Source organism: Hordeum vulgare, chromosome 6H, assembly GCF_904849725.1.
Source record: "Hordeum vulgare subsp. vulgare chromosome 6H, MorexV3_pseudomolecules_assembly, whole genome shotgun sequence".
Lineage (NCBI taxonomy): Eukaryota > Viridiplantae > Streptophyta > Magnoliopsida > Poales > Poaceae > Hordeum > Hordeum vulgare.
Genome location: NC_058523.1, coordinates 407,276,363 through 407,295,544, shown reverse-complemented (window position 1 = coordinate 407,295,544; position 19,182 = coordinate 407,276,363).

The window sequence follows — 19,182 nt, the reverse complement described above, 5'->3', positions numbered from 1 at the left end:
ACTGGCGGGTGTCAGTTTCTCCAACTTTACTTGAATCGGATTTGACCGAGGAGGTCCTTGGATGAGGTTAAATAGCAACTCATATATCTCCATTGTGGTGTTTGCGTAAGTAAGATGCGATCCTACTAGATACCCATGGTCACCACGTAAAACATGCAACAACAAAATTAGAGGACGTCTAACTTGTTTTTGCAGGGTATGCTTGTGATGTGATATGGCCAACGATGTGATGTGATATATTGGATGTATGAGATGATCATGTTGTAATAGATAATATCGACTTGCACTTCGATGGTACGGCAACCGGTAGGAGCCATAGGGTTGTCTTTATACTAATGTTGATGCTTGCAGATGCGTTTACTATTTTGCTAGGTGTAGCTTTAGTAGTAAGAGCATGAGTAGCACGACAACCCCGATGGCGACACATTGATGGAGATCATGGTGTGGCGCCGGTGACAAGAAGATCGTGCCGGTGCTTGGTGATGGAGATCAAGGAGCACGTGATGATGGCCATATCATGTCACTTACGAATTCCATGTGATGTTAATCCTTTTATGCACCTTATTTTGCTTAGAACGACGGTAGCATTATGAGGTGATCTCTCACTAAAATTTCAAGACGAAATTGTGTTCTCCCCGACTGTGCACCGTTGCTACAGTTCGTTGTTTCGAGACACCACGTGATGATCGGGTGTGATAGACTCAACGTTCACATACAACGGGTGCAAAACAGTTGCGCACGCGGAACACTCTGGTTAAGCTTGACGAGCCTAGCATGTGCAGACATGGCCTCGGAACACATGAGACCGAAAGGTCGATCATGAATCATATAGATGATATGATTAGCATAGGGATGCTTACCACTGAAACTATACTCAACTCACGTGATGATCGGACTTGAGCTAGTGTAAGTGGATCATGAACCACTCAAATGACTAGAGAGATGTACTTTTTGAGTGGGAGTTTAGCGAATAATTTGATTAAGTTAAACTCTAATTATCTTGAACATAGTCTAAGTCCACTTTGAATATATTTGTGTTGTAGATCATGGCTCACGCGACAGTCACCTTGAATTTTAATACATTCCTAGAGAAAGCTAAGTTGAAAGATGATGGAAGCAACTTTGTAGAGTGGGCTCATAATCTTAAGCTAATCTTACAAGCTGGGAAGAAGGATCATGTCCTTAATGCTGCGCTAGGAGATGAACCACCCGCTACGGCTGATCAGGATGTTAAGAACGCTTGGTTAGCACGTGAGGAGGACTACTCAGTAGTTCAATGTGCAGTCTTGTATGGCTTAGAACCGGGACTTCAACGTCGCTTTGAGCGTCATGGAGCATTTGAGATGTTCCAGGAGTTGAAGTTTATCTTTCAGAAGAACGCCCGGATCGAGAGGTATGAGACCTCCGATAAATTCTATGCTTGCAAGATGGAGGAGAACTCGTCTGTCAGTGAACATGTGCTCTAAATGTCTGGGTACTCAAACCGTCTAGCTGAGCTGGGGATTGAACTCCCGCAAGAGGCTATCACTGACAGAATCCTTCAATCACTGCCGCCAAGCTATAAAGGCTTTGTGTTGAACTACAACATGCAAGGGATGAACAAGTCACCCGGCGAGTTGTTTGCGATGCTGAAAGTCGCAGAGTCTGAACTCCGTAAAGAACATCAAGTGTTGATGGTGAATAAGGCCACTAGTTTCAAGAGAAATGACAAAGGCAAGAAGGGTAAATCAAAGAAGAGCGGCAAGCCTGTTGCCAATCCAATGAAGAAACCCAAAGCTGGACCTAAGCCTGAAACAGAGTGTTACTATTGCAAGGGTATGGGTCACTGGAAGCGCAATTGCCCCAAGTATCTGGCTGATAAGAAGGCGGCCAAAGAAAAATCAGGTATATTCGATATACATGTTATTGATGTGTACTAAATCGGCTCTCGTAGTAGTGCCTGGGTATTCGATACCGGTTCTGTTGCTCAATTTGCAACTCGAAACAGGAACTGCGGAATAGACGAAGGCTGGCGAAAGATGAAGTGACGATGCGCGTAGGAAATGGTTCCAAGGTTAATGCAATCACCGTTGGCACAGTTTCACTTCAGTTACCATCAGGATTAGTTATGAACTTGAATCATTGTTATTTAGTGCCCGCGTTGAGCATGAACATTATATCTGGATCTTGTTTATTGCGAGACGGTTACTCTTTTAAGTCAGAGAATAATGGTTGTTCTATTTCTATGAGTGACATCTTTTATGGTCATGCACCCAATGTGAGAGGATTGTTCATATTGAATCTTGATAGCGACACACACATACATAACATTGAGACCAAAAGAGTTAGAGTTAACAATGATAGCGCCATATTTTTGTGGCACTGCCGCTTAGGTCATATTGGTGTAAAGCGCATGAAGAAACTCCATGCCGATGGACTTTTGGAGTCACTTGACTTTGATTCACTTGACACGTGCGAACCATGCCTCATGGGCAAGATGACTAAAACTCCATTCTCCGGAACAATGGAGCGTGCAAATGACTTGTTGGAAATCATACATACCGATGTGTGTGGTCCGATGAGCGTAGAGGCACGCGGCGGATATCATTATTTTCTCACCTTCACTGACGATTTGAGTAGATATGGTTATGTCTACTTAATGAAGCACAAGTCTGAAACATTTGAAAAGTTCAAGCAATTTCAGAGTGAAGTTGAAAATCATCGTAACAAGAAGATCAAGTTCCTACGGTCTGATCGTGGGGGTGAATATCTGAGTTTCGAGTTTGGTGCTCACTTAAGACAATGTGGAATTGTTTCACAGTTGACACCGCCTGGAACACCACAGCGTAATGGTGTGTCTGAACGTCGTAATCATACTTTATTAGAGATGGTGCGATCTACGATGTCTCTTACCGATTTTCCGTTATCATTTTGGGGTTATGCATTAGAAACAGCTGCATTCACTTTAAATAGGGCACCATCAAAATCCGTTGAGACGACACCATACGAACTGTGGTATGGCAAAAGGCCAAAGTTGTCGTTTCTTAAAGTTTGGGGATGTGATGCTTATGTCAAAAAGCTTCAGCCTAAAAAGCTGGAACCCAAAGCGGAAAAGTGCATCTTCATAGGTTACCCAATAGAGACAGTTGGGTACACCTTCTATCTAAAATCCGAGGGCAAAGTGTTTGTTGCTAAAAACGGAGCTTTTCTCAAGAAGGAGTTTCTCTCGAGAGAATTGAGTGGGAGGAAGATAGAACTTGACGAGGTTGTCGAACCTCTCATCCCTCTGGATGGTGGCGCAGGGCAAGGGGAAACCTCTGTCGTTGCGACGCCGGTTGAGGAGGAAGTTAATGATGATGATCATGAAACTCCGGTTCAAGTTTCTGTCGGACCACGCAGGTCGACGAGACCACGTGCTGCTCCAGGGTGGTACGGTAATCCCGTCTTATCAATCATGTTGTTGGACAACAATGAACCTGCAAATTATGAAGAAGCAATGGTGGGCCCAGATTCCAACAAATGGCTAGAAGCCATGAAGTCCGAGATAGGATCCATGTATGAGAACAAAGTGTGGACTTTGGAAGTACTACCTGAGGGCCGCAAGGCTATTCAGAACAAATGGATCTTTAAGAGGAAAACAGACGCTGATGGCAATGTAACCATTTATAAAGCTCGACTTGTGGCAAAGGGTTTTTCACAAGTTCAAGGAGTTGACTACGATGAGACATTCTCACCCGTAGCGATGCTTAAGTCCGTCAGAATCATGTTAGCAGTAGCTGCATTTTTTGATTATGAAATCTAGCAGATGGATGTCAAAACGGCGTTCCTTAATGGTTTCCTTAAGGAAGAGTTGTATATGATGCAACCCGAAGGTTTTGTCGATCCTAAGAATGCTAACAAGGTGTGCAAGCTCCAGCGATCCATTTATGGACTGGTGCAAGCATCTCGGAGTTGGAACAAACGCTTTGATGAGGTGATCAAAGCATTTGGGTTTATACAAGTGGTTGGAGAATCTTGTATTTACAAGAAAGTGAGTGGGAGCTCTGTGGCGTTTCTAATATTATATGTGGATGACATATTGCTGATTGGAAACAACGTAGAGTTTTTGGAGAGCATAAAGGATTACTTGAATAAAAGTTTCTCTATGAAGGACCTAGGAGAAGCTGCTTACATTCTAGGCATTAAGATCTACAGGGATAGATCAAAACGCGTGATAGGACTTTCACAAAGCACATACCTTGATAAAGTTTTGAAGAGGTTCAAAATGGAACAGTCCAAGAAAGGGTTCTTGCCAGTTTTACAAGGTACGAGATTGAGTAAGACTCAGTGCCCGGCAACTGATGAGGATAGAGAGCATATGCGCACCGTCCCCTATGCTTCAGCCATAGGTTCTATCATGTATGCAATGATGTGCACTAGACCGGACGTTAGCCTGGCCATAAGTATGACAGGTAGGTTCCAGAGTAATCCAGGAGTGGATCACTGGACGGCGGTCAAGAATATCCTGAAGTACCTGAAAAGGACTAAGGAGATGTTTCTCGTGTATGGAGGTGACGAAGAGCTCGCCGTAAAAGGTTACGTCAATGCAAACTTTGACACAGATCCGGACGACTCTAAGTCGCAAACCAGATACGTATTTATTCTTAATGGGGGTGCGGTAAGGTGGTGCAGTTCCAAGCAAAGCGTCGTAGCAGATTCTACATGTGAAGCGAAGTACATGGCTGCCTCAGAGGCGGCTAAGGAGGGTGTCTGGATGAAGCAGTTCATGACGGATCTTGGAGTGGTGCCAAGCGCACTGAATCCAATAACCTTGTTCTGTGACAACACGGGTGCCATTGCCTTAGCAAAGGAACCACGGTTTCACAAGAAGTCCAGACACATCAAACGACGCTTCCACCTCATCCGCGACTACGTCGAAGGAGAGGAAGTAAATATATGCAAAGTGCACACAGATCTGAATTTAGCAGACCCGCTGACTAAACCTCTTCCACGGGCAAAGCATGATCAACACCAGAACTGTATGGGTGTTAAATTATTTACAATGTAATTCGCATGATGATGTGAGGGCTAGATTATTGAATCTAGTGCAAGTGGGAGACTGTTGGAATTATGCCCTAGAGGCAATAATAAATATAGTTATTATTATAATTCATGTATCAAGATAATCGTTTATTATCCATGCTATAATTGTATTGAATGAAGACTCATTTGTATGTGTGGATACATAGACAAAACACTGTCCCTAGCAAGCCTCTAGTTGGCTGGCCAGTTGATCAAAGATAGTCAGTGTCTTCTGATTATGAACAAGGTGTTGTTGCTTGATAACTGGATCACGTCATTAGGAGAATCACGTGATGGACTAGACCCAAACTAATAGACGTAGCATGTTGATCGTGTCATTTTGTTGCTACTGTTTTTCTACGTGTCAAGTATTTGTTCCTATGACCATGAGATCATATAACTCACTAACACCGGAGGAATAATTTGTGTGTATCAAACATCGCAACGTAACTGGGTGACTATAAAGATGCTATACAGGTATCTCCGAAGGTGTTCGTGGAGTCAGTATGGATCAAGACTGGGATTTGTCACTCCGTGTGACGGAGAGGTATCTCGGGGCCCACTCGGTAATACAACATCACACACAAGCCTTGCAAGCAATGTGACTTAGTGTAAGTTGCGGGATCTTGTATTACAGAACGAGTAAAGAGACTTGTCGGTAAACGAGATTGAAATAGGTATGCGGATACTGACGATTGAATCTCGGGCAAGTAACATACCGAAGGACAAAGGGAATGACATACGGGATTATATGAATCCTTGGCACTGAGGTTCAAACGATAAGATCTTCGTAGAATATGTAGGATCCAATATGGGCATCCAGGTCCCGCTATTGGATATTGACCGAGGAGTCTCTCGGGTCATGTCTACATAGTTCTCGAACCCGCAGGGTCTGCACACTTAAGGTTCGACGTTGTTTTATGCGTATTTGAGTTATATGGTTGGTTACCAAATGTTGTTCGGAGCCCTGGATGAGATCACGGACGTCACGAGGGTTTCCAGAATGGTCCGGAAATGAAGATTGATATATACGATGACCTCATTTGATTACCGGAAGGTTTTCGGAGTTACCGGGAATGTACCGGGAATGACGAATGGGTTCCGGGAGTTCACCGGGGGGGGGGCAACCCACCCCGGGGAAGCCCATAGGCCTTTGGGGTGGCACACCAGCCCTTAGTGGGCTGGTGGGACAGCCCAAGAAGGCCCTATGCGCCATAGGAAGAAAAGCAAAGAGAAAAGAAAATAAGAGGAGGTGGGAAAGGGAAGAAGGACTCCACCTTCCAAACCAAGTTTAATTCGGTTTGGGAGGGGAGACCTTCCCCCCTTGGCTCGGCCGAAACCCTTAGGGGTCCTTGGACCCCAAGGCAAGGCTCGCCCTCTTCCCCCTATATATACGGAGGTTTTAGGGCTGATTTGAGACGACTTTTCCACGGCAGCCCGACCACATACCTCCATGGTTTTTCCTCTAGATCATGTTTCTGCGGAGCTCTGGCAGAGCCCTGCTGAGACAAGATCATCACCAACCTCCAGAGCACCGTCACACTGCCGGAGAACTCTTCTACCTCTCCGTCTCTCTTGCTGGATCAAGAAGGCCGAGATCATCGTCGAGCTGCACGTGTGCTGAACGCGGAGGTGCCGTCCGTTCGGCACTAGATCGTGGGACTGATCGCGGGACGGTTCGCGGGGCGGATCGAGGGACGTGAGGACGTTCCACTACATCAACCACGTTCACTAACGCTTCTGTTGTACGGTCTACAAGGGTACATAGATCACACATCCCCTCTCGTAGATGGACATCACCTTGATAGGTCTTCGTGCGCGTAGGAAAAATTTTGTTTCCCATGCGACGTTCCCCATCATTCTTTTCTTTTTCTTTGATTTTTTCTTCTCCTGCGCATAGGTCCTCTTGGGATGTCAAACCAGCCCACTAAGGGCTGGTGCAGCACCCCTAAGGCCTATGGGCTTCCCCCGGGTGGGCTGCCCCCCCCCCCCGGTGAACATCCGGAACCCATTCGTCACTCCCGGTACATTCCCGGTAATGCCAAAAACTTTTCGGTAATCAAATGAGGTCATCCTATATATCAATCTTTGTTTTAGGACCATTCCAGAAACCCTCGTGATGTCTGTGATCTCATCCGGGACTCCAAACAACATTCGGTAACCAACCATATAACTCAAATACGCATAAAACATCATCGAACCTTAAGTGTGCAGACCCTGCGGGTTCGAGAACTATGTAGACATGACCCGGGCGACTCCTCGGTCATTATCCAGTAGTGGGACCTGGATGCCCATATTGGATCCTACATATTCTCCGAAGATCTTATCGGTTGAACCTCAGTGTCAAGGATTCATATAATCCCATATGTCATTCCCTTTGTCCTTCGGTATATTACTTGCCCGAGATTCGATCGTCAGTATCCGCATACCTATTTCAATCTCGTTTACCGGCAAGTCTATTTACTCATTCCGTAATACAAGATCCCGTGACATACACTAAGTCACATTGCTTGCAAGGCTTGTGTGTGATGTTGTATTACCGAGTGGGCCCCGAGATACCTCTCCGTCACACGGAGTGACAAATCCCATTCTTGATCCATACTAACTCAATGGACACCCTCAGAGATACCTGTAGAGCATCTTTATAGTCACCCAGTTACGTTATGACGTTTGATACACACAAGGTATTCCTCCAGTGCCAGTGATTTATATGATCTCATGGTCATAGGAATAAATACTTGACATGCAGAAAAACAGTAGCAACAAAATGACACGATCTACGTGTTACGTTCATTAGTTTGGGTCTAGTCCATCACATGATTCTCCTAATGATGTGATCCCGTTATCATGTGACAACACTTGCCTATGGTCAGGAAACCTTGACCATCTTTGATCAACGAGCTAGTCAACTAGGGGCTTACTAGGGACAGTGTTATGTCTATGTATCCACACAAGTATTGTGTTTCCAATCAATACAATTATAGCATGGATAATAAAGGTTTATCATGAACAAATAAATATAATAATAACTAATTTATTATTGTCTCTAGGGCATATTTCCAACAGGCAACACTGCAGTTGCCGCTGCCGGAGCTTGGCCGGCTCGGCCAGCTCCACCACCGACGCGCGCATGGAGCCAAGGGATAGCGCGACGCATGGATAAGAACTGGGGCACACGGAGGAGAGAATCTAGCTGAAGGCACTGGAGAGATTGACGAGGCTGGGGCTGTGATTCGACGTTGCAGTGAATCTGAATTAACTGAAGCTGAGTCAGAGTTGGTGGCTACTGCACACCAAGTGCTCGAGCAAATAAACACACACTTGCACAAAAGGTTTTGGGCTGAATTTTTGTGGGGTGGCCACTCATTTGGTGTAGAGACAGTGTGCAATTTTTCAGAATTTTTGAAAAGGTTTAAGACATGTTTTTAATGAAAACAGAAAACTATGGTCAAACTTGAGTCAAACCAAATTTGAAAATTTTAAACCTGTGGACCCAAAGTTTTTGGTGAAATGGGTTGAGGGTACTAAGGTCTACTAAGTGCAAGAGTTTGGGTCAAAAACTCCAAAGGGATCACTAAGTTCCTTTGTAAATCTACTAGGGTCAAATATGATTACATAAATTCCTTTTATTAAGAATAAAATATGAAAGGTGGTCCAACCTCTCTAGAGTTTTGGTAAACAAATAAGAAAGAAGACCTAGATGATGTAGAGGTGCAAAATGGTCTAAAACAGGATGGAGGAAAAAGAAAATCTCTAATAGAAATAATTGAACACATACGAATAATTTTCAAGTTTTGTAAAGAAAAGAATATTCCCTCAAACCAATTCATTTTGAGAAGAGGCTAAAGGAATATTTTTTAAATCAGGCAGGTGGAGAAAAGAAACTCCAAAAGTTTTCTCAATGATGTTGTCAAAGAGCTCCAAAGCTTTTTACCAAAGCCAAAAATTTAAAAATCCAACAAAAATCAAGAAATCCAATTAAAAACTTGGGTGTTACAACTAGTGAAAGTATGAACCCTAGGCCTTATTTACAAGCATTGCTATACCATTTTGCCCATTGTTTACCACTTGTTAGCTTGCTGTTTTTATATTTTTAGATTACAAAAACCCATATCTACTATCCATACTACACTTGTATCACTATCTCTTCGCCGAACTTGTGCACCTATACAATTTTCCATTGTATTGGGTGTGTTGGGGACACAAGAGATTTCTTGTATTTGATTGCATGGTTGTTTGAGAGAGACCATCTTCATCCTACACCTCCCACGGATTGATAAACATTAGGTCATCCACTTGAGGGAAATTTGTTGTTGTCATACAAAACTGTTCACTTGGAGGCCCAATACCGTCTACAAGAATAAAGTTGCATAGTAGACATCAATCTTCTGCTCTGTCGGTTTTAGAGACGAGCCCATCTTCATCAACACCTACATCATCTCCATCAGCTCATCCATTGTCTACACCGCCACCTTGGGGGACATCGGCTGGATCATTCATGGACGTTGTTCTTTTGACTCCTTCCACGACCACCGTAGAATACCATGAGTAGAGCGATGCTTAGCTCTATATTTTTGAGCTTTTTGGTAACTTATTTCCAAAGGGGGAGAAGTGTATAGATCAAAGTGCCGAGAGAGAGAGAGAGATAAAGAGAGGGGGGAGGGAGGGAGCGAGAGTTTCATTTCTGTTGCTCTCCTTTCATTTTTAAAACATTTGGTTTATCATGTGAATGGTCTTAAACTTCATGGTGTTTGATCATACACTTTAAGTTTGATGCTACTATTTCCTATCCTTGAGATACCTATGTGATGATCATTCATTTATTTTTGGTGTTATGTGCATTATAATTCATTCATATCATTTATGCGCACCAGCAAGTTGCATGTAACATGGAAGAGTGACCCATGATCCTAATCAATTGTGCATTTCCATTCAAATGCAAATTTAAAATGATGCACTAATTTAGGAGGAGTTCTTTCTTATCACATACTTCTCAAAGTGATGATGCTATTCATAGTTTTTATCCATATTGAAGATTTGATCTATATGTTGTCATTAATTACCAAAAAGGGGGAGATTGAAAGCACAACTTATCCCTAGGTGGTTTTGGTAATTAATAACAACATATATTTCATTGGATTAATGATTCTACCAAGTATATTTCAGGAAAAGGTCAATGAATGGATTGGCAAAGGATTGTGAGGAGATCCCCTAGATGCAAGGAACATCTATTGGCAAAAAGCTTCAAGACTCTACATTCTTCTTTTATGTGAGAAATCACAACCGAGTCCATAGGAAAGGCAATAATATTAAAAGGGGATGAGGTATCTATGATGGTCTAGTTGCTCAAGTTCTTAGAGTTAGCCACCAAAAACCCTCATGAAATTCTCCCACAAATATTCTGTCCAAAGACTAAACACTCAAATTCGGTGCCACCAATATGTCCAAATGAGGCCTACCAAGTTTAACCTAGACAAAATCCAGAGCCAACCCAACCATCTCGGTGCCACCAAGTTTTGATTTCGGTGCAACTGAAAAACAATGACCAACTCCCTCGTTACCATTTGCTAAAAATTGGAATTTCCAATTTTTGCAAATCAGTGCCACCGAGTTTTAATAACGTCCTAGGTCAACCAAATCAAAGCCATCGAGATTTACATATCGGTCTCACCGAAACACGAAATCTTGCCACATTTTGCACTAGCCGGTGCAACCGAGTTTTTGCTTCGGTTTCACCGAGTTGGGCAATAATGTTGCAATAGTTGGATTTTTGTAGATGCCTATATATACCCCTCCACCTATCTCTCATTCGAACAGGTAGCACTCAGAACAAACCAACACTCGGCACATCCATTTTCTGAGAGAGAACCACCTACTCATGTGTTGAGATCAAGATATTCCACTCCAACCATATGAATCTTGATTTCTATCCTCCCCAAGTTTCTTTCCACCCAATCAATCTCTTCTACCCAATCAAATTGTGCGAGAGAGTGATTGTGTGATGAGGAGACCATGTTTTAAAGAACAAGAGCAAGGAGTTTATCATACTTACCACATCTATTACCTTTTTGAGAATGGTGTCTCCTAGATTGGTTAGGTGTCCCTTGGGAGCCTCTAACTTTGTGTGGAGTTGAACCAAGAAGTTTTCAAGGGCAAGGAGATTGCCTACTTCATTAAGAGCTACCCCAAGTGAGGTGCTACGGCGACAGAAATCTTCTGTCGTCTCTTGAGCTTGCGTTGGTTTTTCCCTTGAAGAGGAAAGGGCGATGCAGCACAGGAGCAGTAAGTATTTCCCTCAGTTTGAGAACCAAGGTATCAATACAGTAGGAGAATCTCGTCAAGTCCAGAGTACCTGCACAAACACAAAAGAGCTTGCACCCAACACTATAAAGGGGTTGTCAATCCCTTCAAGATTGATTGCAAAGTAAGATCTAAAGGCGGAAAGTGCAACGAAGAAAAAGTGTAAGGCTGAAAATATGGTGTGAAGTAGACTCGGGGGCCATATTGTTCACTAGAGGCTTCTCTCAAAATAGCAAATATTACGATGGGTGAACAAATTACTGTCGAGCAATTGATAGAACCGCGCAAAGTCATTACGATATCTAAGGCAATGATCATACATATAGGCATCATGTTCGAGACACGTAGACCGATACTTTCTGCATCTACTACTATTACTCCACACATCGACCGCTATCCAGCATGCATCTAGTGTATTGAGTTCATGACGAACAGAGTAACGCCTTAAGCAAGATGACATGATGTAGAGGGATAAACTCAAACCAATGATGAAAACCCCATCTTTTTACCCTTGATGGCAACAACACGATGCGTGCCTCGCTACCCCTTCTGTCACTGGGTGGGGTCTCCGCACGGTATGAACCCAAAACCAAGCACTTCTCCCATTGCAAGAATCATGGATCAAGCTGGCCAAACAAAACCCACAACTCTAAGAGAATTACAAGGATATGAAACCATGCATAAGAAAGATCAGAAGAAACTCAAATAAGATTCATAGATAAACTGATCATAAATCCACAATTCATCGGATCTCGACAAACACACCGCAAAAGAAGATTACATCGGATAGATCTCCATGAAGATCATGGAGAACTTTGTATTGAAGACCCAAGAGAGAGAAGAAGCCATCTAGTTACTAGCTATGGACCCATAGGTCTATGGTGAACTACTCATGCATCATCGGAGAGGTCATGGTGTTGATGAAGAAGCCCTCCGTATCTGAATCCCCTCTCCGGTAGGGCACAAGAACGTGCCCCAGATGGGATCTTGCAGAGAAAGAAGCTTGCGGTGGCGAAAAAGTACTTTCGATGATCTCCTGATTTTTTCTGGAATTGTTGGGAATATATAGGCGAAAGACCTAGGGTAGAGGTGGCCCAGGGAGCCCACAAGCCTGGGAGGAGCGCCCCCCCTGGCCGCGACTAGGGGGCTTGTGGGGTCCCTGGTGGCCCCTGCCTTGGTTCTCAAGTTTCCCGATCTTCTTCTGTTTAAAAAAAATCTTTTTGGAAGTTTCGTTCCGTTTGGACTCCGTTTAAAATCCTCCTCTGAAAGGGGTCAAAAACACGGAAAAAACAGGAACTGGCACTTGGCACTTAGTTAATAAGTTAGTCCCAAAAATATATAAAAGGCATACAAAACATCCAAAGTTTGACAGGATAATAGCATGAAACCATCAAAAACTATAGATATGTTGGAGACGTATCAAGCATCCCCAAACTTAACTCCTGCTCGTCCTTGAGTAGGGAAGTGATAAAGACTGAATTTTTGATGTGGAATGCTACCCTAGCATAGTTGTCCTTTGTAACTTATTTCGTGTGACATGAATGTTCAGATCCGTAAGATTCAAAACAATAGTTTTCTATTGACATGAAAACAATAATACTTCAAGCAAACTAGCAAGGTAATCATGAACTTTCAAAATTACAAGGCCCAAGAAAGTTATCCCTACAAAATCATATAGTCTGGGTATGCTCCATCATCCCCACACAACTAATTTAAATCATGCACAACCCCGGTATTGGCCAAGTAATTGTTTTCGCACTCTTACTTTCTCAGACCTTTTATAACTATCACGCAATACATGAGCGTGAGCCATCGATATAGCACTATAGTTGGAATAGAGTGTGGTGGTGGTTGTGAGACAAAAAGGGAGGAGATGGGCACATTGACTTGGCGTATCAAAGGGCTATGGAGATGCCCATTAATAGATATCAATGTGAATGAGTAGGGATTGCCATACAAAGGATGCCCTAGAGCTATAAGTATGTGAAAGCTCAAAAGGAGAACTAGTGGGTGTGCATCCAACTTGCTTGCTCACGAAGACCTAGGGAAATTTTGAGGAAGCCCATCATTGGAATATACAAGCCAAGTTATATAATTAAGATTCCCACTAGCATATGGTGGTGACGAAATGAGAGGCTCTCAGTCATGAAGAACATGGTGCTATTATGAAGCACAAGTGTGGAAAAAGATAGTAGCATTGTCCCTTCTCTATTTTTCTCTCTTTTTTATTTGGGCTCTTGGGCCTCTTTTTCTATCTTTTTTTTATTTGGGCTCTTTGGCCTCATTTTTTTATTTACTCACATGGGACAATGCTCTAATAATGATGATCATCACACTTTTATTTACTCACAGCTCAAAGCTGAGAACAATGATGACTCTATAGGAAATGCCTCTGGCAGTGTACCGGGATGTGCAACGATCTAGCTTGGCGTATGACGTTTAAACATCTCTCTAGCTATCTTACGATCATGCAATGGCAATATGAGAGTGTCGGCACAAGTCATGAGACGGAACGGTGGGAGTTGCATGGCAATATATCTTGGAATGGCTATGAAAATGCCATAGTAGGTAGGTATGGTGGCTATTTTGAGGAAGGCATATGGTGGGTTTGTGCACCGGCAAGAATTGCGCGGCACTAGAGAGGCTAGCAGTGGTGAAAGGTGAAATTTCATCTATACCATGGACTCACATTAGTCATGAAGAACTCACATACTTGTTGCGAAAGTTTTTATTAGTAATCGAAAAAAAGTGCTAAACGCATACTCCTAGGGGAAGGGTTGGTAGGTGTTAACCATCGCGCGATCCCGACCGCAACACAAAGGATGACAATCAATAGATCAATTATGCTCCGACTTCCTAACATAGCGATTCACCTTATGTGCATGCTACGGGAATCACTAACTTCAGCACAAGTATTTCTAGATTCACAACACCCTACTAACATAACTCTTAATATTAGCAAATCCACATCTCAAAACTAATTGAGAGGAACCAAACTTCTCTTTCTACTCAATGCACATGAAGATGGAGGTTTTTGTATCCTCTTTGGGTACCTATCACCTTTGGGGACTACTTTCATAGAACAAGCCAACTACCAAAGCACGCACCGCCGTGCTCTAAAATATCTAAGTGAAGCACATAGAGCAAAATTATCTAGCTCAAAAGATATAAGTGAAGCACTATGAGCATTGTAGCAAGATCACGATGAATGCATGTCTCTCTCAAAATGTGTACAGCAAGGATGATTGTGACACAACAAAAAGAAAAGACTCCTACGATACAAGACGCTCCAAGCAAAACACATATCATGTGGTGAATAAAAATATAGCTCCAAGTAATGTTACCGATGGATTGAAGACGAAAGAGGGGATGCCTTCCCAGGGCATCCCCAAGCTTAGGCTTTTTGGTGTCCTTGAATTTGGCTTGAGATGTCTTGGGAATCCCCAAGCTTGAGCTCTTTCCACTCCTTATCTCTTTGTCCATGAGAACATCATCCAAAACTTGAAAACTTCACAACACAAAACTTAAACAGAAACTCGTGATAACGTTAGAACAAGAAAACAAACTACCACCTCTTTATGTACTTAGAAATCTTGATTTCTATTTATATTGGTGGTAGATTACTGTATTCTCACTTTTCCATGGCTGGTACCCCCCCGATACTATCCATAGTTTCATCAAAACAAGCAACCAACTCAACAAAAACAGAATCTGTCAAAAACAGACCAGTCTTTAGCAATTTGTATACTTCGTATACTTCTGTTACCTCAAAAATTCCTAAAATTTTATGACTGCCTGGGAAAAAGGCATATCAACCAGAAGATAAAAGAATCAACTCGAAAGCTCTTTCTGAATAAAAATGAAAAATAATATCATGAGCGAAAAGTTTATGTCTTTTTCCAGGAGGATCAAACAATCATCGCCAAGACTAGTCATAAAGGTTTTGCTTGGCTCAAACACAAAAAGAAACACAAAAGACACAATCACAACAGAATTATGATGGTGTGGACGCAACAAAACAGAAAGAAAAAGATAAATTCGTTGGTTTGCCTCCCAACAAGTGCTATTGTTTACGCCCTTAGCTAAGCATAAGGTGATGGAATCACGTATCGTCGTCCTTGGTGCTCAAACCATAAGTAGCCCTCATCATGGATTCATAAGGCAATCTTATTTTCTTTCTAGGAAAGTTCTCCACTCCCTTCTTTAAAGGAAATTGAAATCTGATATTCCCTTCGTTCATATCAATGATAGCATCGATAGTCCTTAGGAAAGGTCTACCAAGAATAATAGGGCATGTAGGATTGCAATCAATGTCAAACACAACGAATTCCACGGGTACATAGTTCCTATTTGCAATAATAAGAACATCATTGATCCTTCCCATGGGTTTTTTGACAGTAGAATCCGCAAGATGCAAATTAAGAGAACACTCCTCAATCTCATTAAAACCCAGAACATCACATAAAGACTTTGGAATCGCAGAAACACTAGCACCCAAATCACACAAAGCATTGCATTCATAGTTTTCAATTTTGATTTTGATAGTAGGTTCCCACTCATCATGAAGCTTTCTAGGGATAGAGACTTCCAATTCAAGTTTCTTTTCAAGAGGTTTTATCATAGCTTCAACGATATGATCGGTAAAGGCCTTGTTTTGGCTATAAGCGTGTGGAGAGTTTAGCATGGATTGCATCAAGGAAATGCATCCAATCAAGGAGAAACTATCATAATTGAATTCCTTGAAATCCAAAGTAGAAATTTCATTACTACTCAAAGTTTTAATATCTTCTACTCCACTTTCAATGCTTTTAGCATCAAGATAGATGGACTCCGAATCATTGGGGCATTTTTCAACCAAGGTGGATTCATATCCAGCCCCGTCATCATTAGGTGTGACACAAGAAAACAAAGATTCAATGGGAGTCACACCAAGTACTTTAAGATCTTCGTGATTCTTATCACGAGAACACTCCTTTTTATGACATTCATGTCTAGCACGAATTTGGGCGGTTCTTTCTTTGCTCTCACTCATGGAAATACACGTAGCTTTCAAAGTTTCATCCATATTGATCTTGGGAGGAGCACATCTAACTTTCAAAGCATCAATATCACTAGACATTCTATCAACGCTCCTAGCCAAATCGTCAATTTTGAGTAGATTTTCCTCTATGGACGCATTGAAAATCTTTTGTGAGTTGATAAACTCTTTGATATTACTCTCTAGATCAGAGGGTAATCTATTGTAATTTCCATGAGTATTGTTGTAGGAGTTGCCAAAGTTATTAGAGGAGTTACTAGGAAAAGGCCTAGGAACATAGTTTCCTCTAAAAGCATTGTTCTTGCAAAAATTATTCCTACCAACAAAATTAACGTCCAAGCTAGAGTTGCTACTCTCAATCAAGGAAGACAAGGGCATATCATTAGGATCTAAAGGAGCACTTCTACTAGCAACCAAATAAATTAACTCATCCATCTTAGCACTCAACGAGTTAATTTCTTCTATAGCGTGTACCTTCTTACTAGTAGGTGACCTTTCAGTGTGACACTGAGAGTAGTTCGTCATGATATTTTCTAGGAGTTTTGTGGCTTCTCCTAATGTGATTTCCATGAATGTTCCACCGAGTCAGAGTCCAAGATGTTTCTAGAAGCGAAATTCAAGCCAACGTAGAAGATTTGTATAATCATCCAAAGACTCAAGCCATGAGCGGGACAATTTATAATCGTCAATTCCATTCTCTCCCAAGATTGTGCAACATGTTCATGATCAAGTTGCTTAAAATTCATGATATCATTACGGAGAGAGATAATCTTAGCCGGCGGAAAATACTTGGATGTGTAAGCATCTTTGCACTTATTCCAAGAATCAATACTATTTTTGGGCAAAGACGAAAACCAAGTTTTTGCTCGATCTCGCAATGAGAAACGAAAAAGCTTAAATTTAATCACATCATTATCCACATCTTTCTTCTTTTGCATATCGCAAAGCTCAATGAAGGTATTAATATGGGATGTGGCATCTTCACTAGGAAGTCCGGAGAATTGCTCTTTCATAACAAGATTCAGCAAAGCGGCATTGATTTCGTATGACTCCGCACTAGTGGCGGGAGCAATCGGAGTACTAATAAAATCATTATTATTAGTATTCGAGAAGTCACAAAGTTTGGTGTTTTCAGCTATGGTGACTTCAGTAAGCAAGCAAGCACACAAGCGAACAAAGAGCAAGCGAGAGAAAAGGGAAAACGAAAAAGGCAAACGAAAAAGGCAAATATTTTTTTGTAAATTTTTGTTTTTCAGAAGTGGGGGAGAGGAAAACGAGAGGCAAAAAATTAAAAGCAAGAGATGAGTTTGCGACACTTACTTGGATGAGTTCTTGACTTGATCCTCCCCGGCAACGGAGCCAGAAATTCTTCTGCTACGGCGACAGAAATCATCTGTCGTCTCTTGAGCTTGCGTTGGTTTTTCCCTTGAAGAGGAAAGGGCGATGCAGCACAGGAGCAGTAAGTATTTCCCTCAGTTTGAGAACCAAGGTATCAATCCAATAGGAGAATCTCGTCAAGTCCAGAGTACCTCCACAAACACAAAAGAGTTGCACCCAATGCTATAAAGGGGTTGTCAATCCCTTCAAGATTGATTGCAAAGTGAGATCTGAAGGCGGAAAGTGCAACGAAGAAAAAGTGTAAGGCTGAAAATATGGTGTTAAGTAGACCAGGGGTCCATAGTGTTCACTAGAGGCTTCTCTCAAAATAGCAAATATTACGGTGGCGGAAAAGTACTTTCGATGATCTCCTGATTTTTTTCTGGAATTATTGGTAATATATAGGCGAAAGACCTAGGGAAGAGGTGGCCCAGGGAGCCCACAAGCCTGGGAGGCACGGGCCCCCCTGGCTGCGGCTAGGGGGCTTGTGGGGTCCCTGGTGGCCCCCTGCCTTAGTTCTCGAGTTTCCCAATCTTCTTCTGTTTCGGAAACAAAAATGGGAGTTTCGTTCCGTTTGGAATCCGTTTAAAATCCTCCTCTGAAAGGTGTCAAAAACACGGACAAAACAGGAACAGGCACTTGGCACTGATTTAATAAGTTAGTCCCAAAAAGATATAAAATGCATACAAAACATCCAAAGTTTGACAAGTGTAGCGACCCGACTCAAGACGAGTCAAGCCTCTGTGTATCTCTGCCATCCCTGGATCAGTATGCTGGCACACACAGTACTGATCCAGGGATATCTATGTATATATCAAAGTGCAATCACATGGAAATAGCGTAAAACTGATATATACCTTAAATATCTCAGCGGAAGCAGTCAAGGGAGTGGAGTCCCAATAAACACCAACGGCAAGTTGAGTGTAGACCGTAACCCTGAATCGTACTCTTACTCGTTGAAGAAAAATATCTGCAACATAAGACGTTGCAGCCGTGTAGGTCAGCATATTGAATATGCCGGCAAGTCACATAAGAGAGGAGTGAAAAGTAATCATCTATACTATATGCATATATGGCAGGTGGGGCTACAAGTTTTTAGCGAAAAGCAAGTTTTCTCCGACATCAAGAGAGGGGCTAAAAGCAAAATATTACTACGTAGTTGGTTGTTAATGAGATGGTTCCGCCAACCAGTTCTCATACCCAGGTTATCAAAATTTCCCACATCAATATTATTATTTGTGTTGAGAATTTCAGATAACTTCAGTTCCTTTGGCTCAAGTTGTCCATGACCGTGGACACGGCTAATCGATTAGGTTTGAGTACTCTGCAGAGTTTTGCACACGTTCCCCACAAGATTTGATCGCCTCCGAGTATGTCCTCGCACTTCAGGGTGTTTGAAGACCGGATGATCAAAACATGGTCTTTCA